At 37.1% G+C, this 12,655-nt stretch overlaps 1 non-coding gene across 1 annotated transcript; it reads right to left on the reverse strand.

Moving 5' to 3' along the window:
• Positions 1-976: 976 nt before the first annotated feature.
• On the reverse strand, positions 977-1,083 carry LOC141676279 (small nucleolar RNA R71). The gene has a single exon (XR_012556877.1). It is a non-coding gene; the product is annotated as a small nucleolar RNA R71 (small nucleolar RNA).
• Between the last annotated feature and the right edge of the window lie 11,572 nt (positions 1,084-12,655).

Here is a 12,655-nt window from a genome sequence, read left to right on the forward strand (position 1 = left end):
CATGCTAAGGTTGAGAACAATAAGGCCATTAAATGAAGTATTTAATGAAGTTAGAATCCCAAGTTTGTCATATATATTAATTTAATCAATCTTATTCTTTTAGTTATAATTGTTAGCTTAATTATTAGTTATAAACAACATCAATTTGTTATCGTCTTAGCATTGAATAATAACCATACATTGTTGCTTAAGTGCGTAAATTAATTAGTTAACCAATACGGTCTCTGTGGAAACAAACTAGAAAAGTTTCTATACTACTTGCGAACGCGTATATTTGCATATATTATTAGCGCGTGTTTATTGACTAACAAGTTTTTGGCGCCGCTGCCGGGGAATACAGTGTTAATTTATAGTTTATGTGCTTCCCATCAGTGGTCATTAAAGTTTATTGACTCAGACATTGTTACTTATTTATTTCCTTGTCTTATTTTAGGTACTCTAGCGAGGGTGTATGCATACGTGTTCGCGTACTCATAAGAGAACACTGGATAAAGCCGAGGAAGTAGTGGTAGTTCGTAAGGAAGTTTTAGAGGAAGAAAAGAAGGTAGAAGAAGAAGAGAAAGTTGAAGAACTAGCTTTAGTAGAGATGGCTGATCAAGCGGAAAATCCGAAGGCTTTGATGGACTATTCTCAACCTAAGATTAATGAAATTCAGTCAAGCATCATCAGACCATCCATTAGGGCTAACACTTTTGAGATTAAGTCAAGCACGATTCAGATGATATAGATTTCAGTTCAGTTTAGGGGTTCTCCTACTGAAGACCCCAACATGCACATCAGGGATTTCATCGAGATCTGTGACACTTTCAAGTTCAATTATATGAATGAAGATGCTATCAAGCTATGACTCTTCCCATTCTCTCTAAGGGACAAGGATAAATGTTGGTTACATTCTCTACCAGCAGGGTTAATCACCACTTGGGAAGATCTTGCTCAAAAGTTTCTCACTAAATTCTTCCCTATGGTGAAGACTGCTGCAATCAAGAATGCTCTTACTCAGTTTGCTCAGCAAATAGGAGAATCTATGTGTGAGGCTTGGGATCGATATAAGGAGATGCTAAGGAAGTGACCACACCATGGCATGCCTGATGGGATGATTATCAACTGTTTCTACAATGGATTGGGTGCTAATTCTAGACCCATGCTTGATGCAGCATCAGGAGGAGCCTTGTGGGCTAAAAGCTACGATGAAGCTTATGAACTTATTGAACTGATGGCTGCTAATGAGTACCGGAATCCTTCCCAGAGACTGACTCAGGGAAAGGTAGCAGGAATTCTGGAGTTGGACGCAACAACTGCTATCGCTACCCAACTTAAGGCTTTGACGATGAAAGTGGACACTTTGACTAATAATGGAGTTAATCAAATCACCAGTGTCTATGAGCTATGTGCTGGTGCCCATAAGACTAATCAGTGCATAATTTCTAGTGAATCAGCTCAATTTGTGAGCAACTTCCAGCGATCGCAGCAACCAGTGCCAACCACCTATCATCCTAACAACCGTAATCATCCTAATTTCAGTTGGAGCAACACTCAGAATGCGGTTCAACAGCCTTATCAACAGTATCCATCTAAGAATTACAACTCCCTAGTTTTTAGCAACTGCAGTATGCACCAAGACAACAACTCCAGCAGCAACAAGCTAATGAAAAATCTTAATTAGAGGAGTTGAAGCTTATGTGCAAAAGTCAAGTTGTTTCTATCAAGACCTTGGAAAATCAAATGGGGCAAATTGCCAATGCCTTGCTAAATCGTTAGCCTGGTACACTACCCAATGACACCGAAGTGCCAGGAAATAGGGAAGCTAAGGAGCAGGTAAAGGCAATCATTTTGAGTTCTGGAAAGGTTTCGAATCCCGAACTAACTCAAGAGTTAACTGAAGGAGTCGAGGCTGAGAAAGAAGTAGAGCAGTAGGATGAAGAAGTGGAACCAAGTAAGACTACTGTTAAGCACACTCCTCCTGAGGGTAATACAGGGGAGAAACAAATATATCCTCCACCGCCTTTTCCTAAGCGGCTGCAGAAGAAGAAGCTGGACAAGCAATTTAAGAAGTTTCTGGCGGTGTTCAAGAAAATTTATATCAACGTACCTTTCGCTGAGGCTCTTGAGCAGATGCCTAGTTATGAGTTTATGAAAGGTATTCTCTCTCGGAAAGAGAAGCTAGATTATTTAGAGATTGTCGCTCTCATGGAGTAATGCAGTGATGTGCTGCAACAGAAGTTGCCTCCGAAGCTTAAAGACCCAGGAAGTTTCACTATTCCGTGTACTATTGGAAAACTGCCTTTTGACAGATGCTTATGTGACTTGGGAGCTAGCATCAATATGATGCATTTATCAATTTTCAAGCAGATGGACTTACCTGATCCCAAACCGACTTATATGACCTTGCAGCTAGCTGACCGTTCTATTACATATCCACGAGGTATTGTGGAGGATGTCTTGGTCAAGGTTGATAAACTCATCTTCCCTGCTGATTTTGTAATTCTTGATTTCGAGGAGGATAAGAAGATTACCATAATCTTGGGAAGACCTTTCTTGGCAACTGGCCGAACCTTGATAGATGTGCAGAAGAATGAGCTCACAATGCGAGTTCTGGATCAGGATGTTACTTTTAATATGTTCAATGCTATGAAATTTCCTACTGATAATGAGGAGTGCTTCAAAGTGGAGTTGGACAATTCAGTGGTCACAATCAGAACTTGATCAATTTCTAAGGTCCAATGCCTTAGAAAAAGCCTTGTTGGGGAATTCAGATAATGAAGATGACAAAGGTGAAGAAAAATTGCTGTATTTGAATGCTTCTCCCTGGAAAAGGAAGATTGATATGCCTTTTGAATCTCTGAGAATGGAGGAATTGAACAAAGCTCCTAAACGCCTTAAGCCATCTATTGAGGAAGCTCCCACTCTTGAGCTTAAGCCTTTACCTGAGCATTTGAGGTATGCATTTTTAGGTGATGCATCTATTCTTCCTGTTATAATTACATCTGACCTTTCAGGTAGTGATGAGGAAAAGCTTCTGAGGATTCTGAGAAAGTTTAAATCGGCAATTGGATGAACTATATCAGATATCAAGGGAATCAACCCTTCTTACTACATGCATAAAATTCTGCTGGAGGAAGGTAGCAGCCTACGGTCGAGCAGCAAAGAAGACTTAATCCAATCATGAAGGAGGTAGTGAAGAAGGAAATTCTTAAGTGGCTAGATGCAGGGATTGTCTACCCTATTTCTGACAGTTCATGGGTAAGCCCGGTTCAATGTGTGCCAAAGAAAGGTGGAATTACTGTGGTAGCAAATGAGAAAAATGAGCTTATTCCTACTAGAACAGTCATGGGGTGGAGAGTTTGTATGGACTACATGAAGCTGAACAAAGCCACTAGGAAGGATCACTTCCATTTGCCCTTCATTGATCAGATGCTCGACAGGTTGGCTAGTCATGAGTACTATTGTCTTCTGAATGGTTATTCGGGTTATAATCAAATTTTTATCGCTCCAAAAGATCAGGAGAAAACTATCTTCACTTGTCCATTTGGTACTTTCGCCTTCAAACGAGTTTCTTTTCGTCTGTGTGGTGGGCCAACCACATTTCAGAGATGTATGATGGCCATCTTTTCTGACATGATTGGCCAGAATGTGGAAGTGTTCATGGACGACTTCTCAGTCTTTGGCGATTCGTTTGATGAGTGCTTGCAAAATCTTGGACACGTTCTCAAGAGGTGTGTTGAGACCAATCTGGTTCTCAATTGGGAGAAATGTCACTTTATGGTGCGACAGGGCATTATTCTTGGTCACAAGGTTTCTAGTAAGGGTCTTGAGGTGGATAAGGCCAAGGTGGGGATCACTGAAAATCTTCCTCCACCCATTTCTGTTAAGGGAATTCGCAGTTTTCTTGGTCATGCGGGTTTTTATATGCGTTTAATCAAAGACTTCTCGAAAATTTCGAAGCCATTGTGTAGTTTGCTAGAGAAAGATGTCCCTTTCAAGTTTGATGGAGAATGCCTTGTAGCTTTTGAGACATTAAAGAAGAGTTTAATCATGACATTGGTCATAACTGCGTATGATTGGAATGAACCTTTTGAGATAATGTGTGATGCAAGCGACTATGCAGTTGGAGCATTTCTTGGACAGAGGAAGAACAACATATTTCATGTGATCTACTACGCTAGTAAGACCCTAAATGGTGCTCAACTGAATTATACCACTAAGGAGGAAGAACTTGTGGCTATTGTCTCTGGTTTTGAGAAATTTCGATCTTATTTACTTGGGACTAAGGTAACATTTTTCACTGATCACGCTGTAAATCGATATGTCAACTCAAAGAAGGACTCGAAGCCTAGATTGATTAGATGGGTTCTTTTTCTCCAAGAATTTGAACTAGAGATCAAGAACAGAAAAGGAACTGGAAATCAAGTCGCTGATCATCTCTCGCGTTTAGAATATCCTACTGTTACTTCATTGGATAAGACATTGATAAATGAGTCTTTTCCCGACGAGCAGCTGTTTGGAGTGCAAGAAGAAGAACCATGGTTTGCAGACATTGAGAACTACCTTGTGAGTAATATCATGCATCCTGACTTATCTTATGCTTAACGGAAAAAGTTTCTACATGAAGTAAAGTGGTAATGTGGGATGAGCCGTTTCTTTTTCGACAAGGAGCTGACCAAATCATCAGGAGATGTATTCCTTACAGCGAAACGGGGGGAGCATCTTGAGAGATTGCCACTCAACGGCTTATAGAGGACATTATGGTGGAGAAAAGACAGCAACTTGTGTTCTTCAAGCAGGTTTATTTTGGCCGACATTATTTAAAGATGCTCACCACTTCGTTTTGAAATGTGATCGATGTCAACGTGTGGGTAATATGTCTAAGAGAGATGAGATGCCTCTTAATATGCTTCTCCAGGTTGAAGTCTTCGATGTTTGGAGAATTGACTTCATGGGGCCATTTGTCTCATCTTGTAACAATCAGTATATCTTGTTGGCGGTTGATTACGTGTCGAAATGGGTTGAAGTTAAGGTGTTGCCAACGAACGATGCAAAAGTGCTGCTTAATTTTCTTCACAAGCAGATATTCACAAGGTTTGGAACTCCAAGAGTCATAATCAGTGATAAGGGGTCGCATTTTTGCAATCGCAAGTTCACTGCTATGATGAAAAGGTATAATGTGAATCATCGCATTGCTACGGCTTATCATCCTCAGACGAATGGTCAAGCTAAGGTATCCAACAGAGAGATCAAGTGCATTTTAGAGAAAGTCGTATGTCCATCGAGGAAAGATCGATCTTTGAAGATTGATGAAGCTGTTTGGGCATATAGAACAGCATATAAGACTCCATTGGGAATGTCGTCATTTCAGTTCATTTATGGTTAAAGGGTGTCATTTACCTATGGAGCTCGAGCATAAGGCATACTACACTTTGAAGAAGTTGAATATGGACTTGGATGCGGCTGGAAAGAAGATGATGCTTCAATTGAATGAACTCGACGAGTGTAACCCCCCCAAATTCGGGGTCAGGAATATGGGTCGTCACGTAATTCTTCAATCATGTGTAACCTGTATTAACTCAATAATCCAATAATTCTATATCACAGACCCCCAATCTCACACACTCACAAGTTATAGCCTTAGAAATGACGTATAACAAGTATCATCTGTTATTAAAACTCAAATGTACTTTACAGGATCTCAAACAATTATTCATAACCTCTACATGAAGTTGTAATAATTACGACTGATATCTTATACCTATCCGATACTATGACCCATTTGAGACAAAGTTGCTAGGGATTCTCCCCATGACTGCAAGTGACTAAGTCCCACACCGGCATACTGGTTATCTGTTGTGTTGTGACATTTAAAAGAAAGTAAGAGTGAGCTATAATGCCCAGCATAATAATGTATAGTATGAAATGACTGTATAATAAACTCAAGTAAAACGTCATATACGATAAATATGTTTATTCAAAAATAGTTTTCCTCGGTGATACACACCTTCTATCAAAAAAAATTCTTTTGTGGACTTTATTATCCTGCGAATACCTTAGTAGTAAACCTAGCACCTAGGCTTGAGTTACGGTATTGCATCATAATTCCAATTGGAAGAATAGGACATTCACCGGAGCCACCGTATACGATGATCAGTCGTACTACGGAAATAGTAACCTTTTCTACTAGTAGAAGGACGATTCCCTTTTATTATCGATTATCACCCTTGCCGCATTTGGGCCTTTTCTGTGTCTATCCCTCTCAGGTACACACTTCGTGTCTATCCCTCTCAAGACATGGTTTCGCGCCCATCCCTCTCAAGTACGCATACTCCACATGTTCGTCAGTATATAAGATACCTTCTCATGTGGTAGTAAATTAGTAGTCTCCCCAGCCCACGAAGTACTGGAGTCTACCCTTCCTTGTCCTTGCAAGAATCTCATCATAAATCTAGAACTTATATTGTTCCCCAAACATATTGCTTGTTGATAGGTACACTTTGATTTGTACGTATATATATAAGGGGGAGTTTCTTTTGAAACTATAATAAAAAAATATTTAAAATAAGTCGAGATAATATTCTCCGACGATCTGAAATTATTCGAATGATTTTCCGAAAATCAGAAAGTATTTTGAATCAGGTTCCATTAGTTTTAAATCATAATTAAACCATTTAAATAACTAATGCTTAATAATCAAATATTAATCGTTGAATAATTAAACCTCGAATAATTATACTCCTAAAAGAAAATTTGAAATAATATTCCTCAACTAATTTATGTTTAAGTAATATAATAATCTTTAATATTTAATCAAGTCTGAAATAAATATTCACTGGAGAATACTTTTCCCATAATAAATGAATAGTAAATAGATATTTATTATTCGAGCGATAAAGTATAGTTGAGGGAATACGATCTTTGGAAATTGTTTTAATAAAATTTCGAGGTGTTTAGTATTTTGTAAGTGAACGTTGAGTCTTTTTAAAACGTACGACTATGGACTTTTAATCGTCCTATAATATCACCGGGATGATTTCCGGGTTTATATTTTATAAAACAAAACTGACTGACCCTCGGTCTTACGACTTATACATCACGCTCTACTATAGCATTAATATTCTTAATTAAAACACCTCCGGAATGCTTCCAGGTTTTCATCAATTTTTACCGACCGATCCTTGGTCTAAATTTTGTACGCATCACGCTAATCACTAGCGTTAATGTTCTCAAATATAAACTTCTCCGGGATTACTTCCGGGATTTTTATAACTTACTTCGACCGACTCTCGTTCTAAATATAACATTTCAACTCGGTATGAACATATACCAAAAATTATCAATAATTGAGCAATATAATATATCTCAATTTTGTAAAACGGTTTAAAGCAATCTCATGCATATATCACAGTTTGTAAAATATTCACAACACAACAGTTCTCAAAAGGTAGGGTTTGAAAACTTGCCTGGGTATCTCAAAGTGGAGGATGCTCTAGGTTCCACTCGGAAATCTATAATCATAAACACAATTCATTTCGTTAGGTCCTGTTCTAATTTACGGTGACTCGCCCTCATGTGCTACTTATTATACACCCTCACATCTAATATTACCCTTATTATCTCTTTAAGCCCTTATTCACATTATGGTCGCTTCCTTTTTCAAAGTATCTTAAGTCCGTTTCATTTTCCATCGTCGACTCCTCTTATGGATTCTACGGTTTCTAATCGCGCTCCGATATTTTTATAAAATTGAAAAATCATTATTTTTACTTGAAATTTTTATGGGTTAGGAAACTCAACTTAATACTCTCTGTAAAAATTGCATGATTTATGAACATTTTTGAGTCGATCCTTTATATTTTCAAAGTTCGTAATTCATTGCAGTTTTTATCGCGTAAATTACTTTTAGTAAAACGGCCATAACTTTTGATCCGTAAATCGGAATCAAGCGATTCAAGCGCCTAAACGATCCTTATAATTTTTTAAGAAACTACAGTTTTATATCTTCAAGACTTTCTGCAGAAACTTAAAGTTATATTTTGTTCGTTTTAACGAGATTATGGTTACGATCGGAGTTTTGTTTGTGCCTTAAATCTTTATACTACCACCAAAAACCAACATATCATAATCACCACAGTAACTCCTCTCAAGAACATCATGTTCTTGAGGCAACAACAATCAACCTTAAATCTACTTAGCTAAACATCAAGATTACAACAATACTCCCACCAAAACTAGGTTTACAACTATATACTAAAAGGATCTTAAACTTAGATCTTAAATAAGGTAGGGTCAAAGATTTATACCTTTATTGAGAGCTTGAGATGTGTTCTTCATTATGGTGAAGTCTTGGGAGTGCTTAGTATAGTTTTTGGAACCTAAAACAACCATTAAAATCAAGAAACCAAAGAAGAGTTACTATTCATACTATTCATTATTAACTTTCTTGATTTTATTTCACCCATCAAACCTTGATAAAAAGAGCTCAAAGATTTATTTTACCTTAGTTTGTTTGGTAGGAAACTTGAAAATTAATAGGAGGATTTATCCATGGCTAGAGCTTGAAGTTTTGATTTTGATTTCTTGGTTGAAGATGAAAAGGCCGAATGGAATGGTTGGGAGAGAAAGAGAGAGTTTTTGGTGATGCTTCCTTGGTTGCTTCTTGGAAATGAGGCTTGTGATATCTTTTTTATTTAATTATTATTCCTTAGTATCTATCCTAAGATTTGATCTTTGTTGCCAATCTTGGAGACAAATCTACCTAGCATTGGTAGATTACAAGCTAAGCCACTTGTTTAGCTCTTTAGCTTACTATTTGATAGCCTTGGTTGATCATCCTACACGTTAGCTCATATTTGATAAAGTAACCATGGTTAATTTTCTACCATGGTTAGTTAATGCGTTATGTTTATTTAATCGTTTACGCGTTCGCTCGGCCGCTTAAACGTTTTCGTAATACTTCCTCGTAAATGGTTCGTGACGTAAATCCTTTCGTATTTATTCCTTATATTTTGAATTATCATACTTGGATATAAATTCGTAGGGTTTTAAATTCGTAATTTTATTGTGATTCCCGTAACCCTCGATGATTCGTAAATATGGTCGTTTTTCAAAGTTCATTTTCTTCGAAAACTAATAGCGTTTACATACACTCATTTGGTACGTATAATCATAATATCAACTCCGAAACTCATTTTCTCATGCACTACATAGTGTGGGATAAAATGTTTTCCCCGTCTGTCAGGGTTACTATTCATTAAACATTTTTTACAAGGTCTCAAAAATTCAAGTTATTACAGTCTTTCCCTCTAATAAGGATTCTGTCCCGGAATCAATTAGAAAATAGGTGGGGATATCTATTCCTCATTTCGTCTTCTAGTTCCCAAGTTGACTCTTCAACATTATGTTTTCTCCATAAGATTCTAACCAGCTTCACAATCTTGTTCCTCAACATTTGTTCTTTTTGGTCCATTACTCTTACTGGTTGCTCAACATAGGTCAGGTCTGGTTGTAAATCTGCCTGCTCGTACTCTATCACATGTCACACATCGGTATGGTATTTCCTTAGCATTGACACGTGGAACACGTTGTGCACTTGTTGCAGATTAGGAGGCAGGGTGAGCTCGTAAGCTACAGGTTCTATTCTCCTCAAAATTTTAAAGGGTCCTATGAATCTGGGACTCAGCTTCCCTTTCTTTCCAAACCTCATTACTCCCTTCCATGGAGATACCTTTAACAACACTGAATCCCCTACTCCGTATCCTCTATCCTTTCGAATCTCATCACTCCCTTCCCGGGAGGCACTTTCAACAATACTTGGTCTGTTACTTCGTACTTCCTGTCTTTATAGTTTTGGTCCGCATATCTCTATTGTTTATCCTGGGCTTCCACTAGTCGGGTTCTGATAAGTTCTAGGAATTTCTTTGGTCTGTTGACCCAACGATGATCTAAGTGTCCTCCGCTTACCAACTCCTTCCCAACCTAAGGGAGAATGATTCTTTCTTCCATACAAGCTTTGTAGCTGTTCCAATGCCCGCAGGATAACTCATTATTGTCGGTAATTTGATTAACGTCAATTGGTCACTTCATTTTCCTTAGAAATCTATAATATAGACTATTAGCGCATCTTCTAGTGTTTGGAATGCTCCTTCAACTTATTCGTTTCCCCCTCTATTACTCTTACTAGTGCTAGAGTTTTGTTCATTATGTTTGCTCATTTCAGCGCATCATCTATGTCGATTATTTTATGTAAGAAGTTCTCATGGTATTTTTACACGCTCGTCTCCTGTTATACGCTTAGCATCAGACTTAACATTTCTTCCTGTAGTAATGTAAGGCACATCGTCGTCCTGTTGCCATCTTGAAGAAAGCACCATTTTATACGCAATTGATTGACACATTTTAGGATCGGGGAACGTTCAGCTTCCATCATCAATCGGACTTCTTTAATCATTCTCTGTATAATATCAATAGTACTACGATACCTTCTGGGTCATACTTGTTATTCTTGCTAGCGCCTTAGATGTATTCAGGTTCATTGGTGCCTGCTACTAGTGGCCTTTATAGGGCGTGTATGATCTTCTTTGCCTTCTATCAGCTCTGACAATGACATCCTTCATTCTTCCACGTTGTCCTTTGTAAGGGATATCGGAGACTATTTTTCGTATGCTCGCGTGGTAAGTACATCTACACGAATTTTATGTCAATGATAGGCGATTCCCCAAACCGTTCTAAATAAAAGGTAAGCCGCTAGACGTATCTTCAATAATCTGGATAGTCCTCCCATCCTACTTGTCAATTTAATAACTCTAAGTCATGACTCTGTTCGTCCTTTCTCACAAAAATATCTTAAGAAATAATCCAGTTGTGAAATTAGTTCTTGGGTCCTTGCGTGGCGCAATATCACGGGGTCTCTCTATCACCAATTATCTATTCCATGTTCATACCAATTTATAGAGCGTAGATCTATCATTTGAATAATAAAATAAGCGGTCTTATTTAACCTATTACTCAGAATCTTAAAATAGCACGACGACTTACTTGGTTCTTTATAATCCTCCTTCAAAATTTATTATAATAAACTCTTACTCCCATTCGGGTCATCTACAAGTCGTAATAGCCAAAATTTTAATCTTCGCCTTTCCGTTTTCATTTTCAACCACGTCCATGACATCCCTTTTTATATTTGGTCATGACTAACATCTTCTGTAAGTTTCTAGACATCGTTAATTCTTCCCGTTATTTAATAAGGGCTCTCTTCACATTGTATCAACATCAAAATTCATTCATTCGATCCTTCTCATCAGTTGTCCTGAAATTTGTCATCCTCACTATATCTTTTCCCTACTTAAAGTGTCGGCCACTACATCGGCCTTTCCTTGATGATAATAGATTTCACAATCATAGTCCTTGATCAATTTGACTATAGCCTCTATCTCGTGTTCAGTGTAACAAAAAAAATCCAAAATTTCCTCATAAGTGAACTCTTTGTCCCATTCAGTCCGAACCTTATCGCAATTATTCTAAATCATTATTAGGACGCCTTATGTCATGATTCTTAAGTTGCGTAGATGTATCATTACATTTCATACAAAATCCTATTTTTATCGCCGAGTATTTCTTACAAGAGGTTATTACTAATCTTACGTTCATTTTTTGAAAATCTTATTCCTCGAATTCATACATGATTGGTCTTTCTCGAATTCATTAGTACCTATCCCGATAATGCTTCATAGAAGCGTACCTCACTAACCACGTTGGTATCTCTATTATCGTTTTTCTATAACCATGTTAAATATTCTTATGATAATAACTAAACATGTTATTCCCTTTTTAAATCAACTTACTCATTACGATGCTCCGATTGCACCAACATAGCACTGAGCTTTCGGTCTCACATTCAACAATCTGTTCTCAACTATACCTCTCTTTGTTCGGAAGGAAATTAGCCTTGGAAAAATGATTTTTCACGATATCGGTGAAATTTAGAAAATCTTAACAAGATTTCAAAATCTAACATCTGAACAAATAATGAGCTCTGAATAAAAGAGCCGCAACACTCAAAAGATTTATAACTTGGAAGAAAGAATACAAGGATTATCCTTTCATGTCCTCAGAATTTTATATTGTGATATTATAGAGAATGTCCATTGAAAGCAATGATTGTTGAATAATAGCATCATACGAATGATACTTGTAAGATTTTCCCATTGAAATAATACTTTTCTTTTTGAATAATGAAAGAAATACCGAATAACATCCTCAAGCAAAGCTTAACCATTGAGGTTTCAAAGAGATGCTATTTTGAAAGAAGGAATTTTATTCAATGATTAACAAATAAGGAAGTATATTGTTATTCAATCACTTTATGATTTTAATTGGATATTCATTATATAAAAGAAAGAATAGAACATTTCACGAACAAAATATTTCATAAAACTGAATATGAATTCTCGTTTGAGTGGGCGACCTAGTTAGGTCTCAATTAAATCATTTTTTGAAAATTTCATCAATAATTAAATTTTGCATATATAATGCACTATGGAATAATAAAAATTGGATTGGAAGTGGAACTAGCAAAATAATAACTAGTCCATATCAAGCAATATCAACAGGCTAAGAAAATGGCCAGCTCAATTGGTTTGGCACATAGTAACTAGCTAGGATGATTAGC

This window comes from Apium graveolens, chromosome 7 (assembly GCF_009905375.1).
Source record: "Apium graveolens cultivar Ventura chromosome 7, ASM990537v1, whole genome shotgun sequence".
In the NCBI taxonomy this organism is placed as follows: Eukaryota; Viridiplantae; Streptophyta; class Magnoliopsida; order Apiales; family Apiaceae; genus Apium; species Apium graveolens.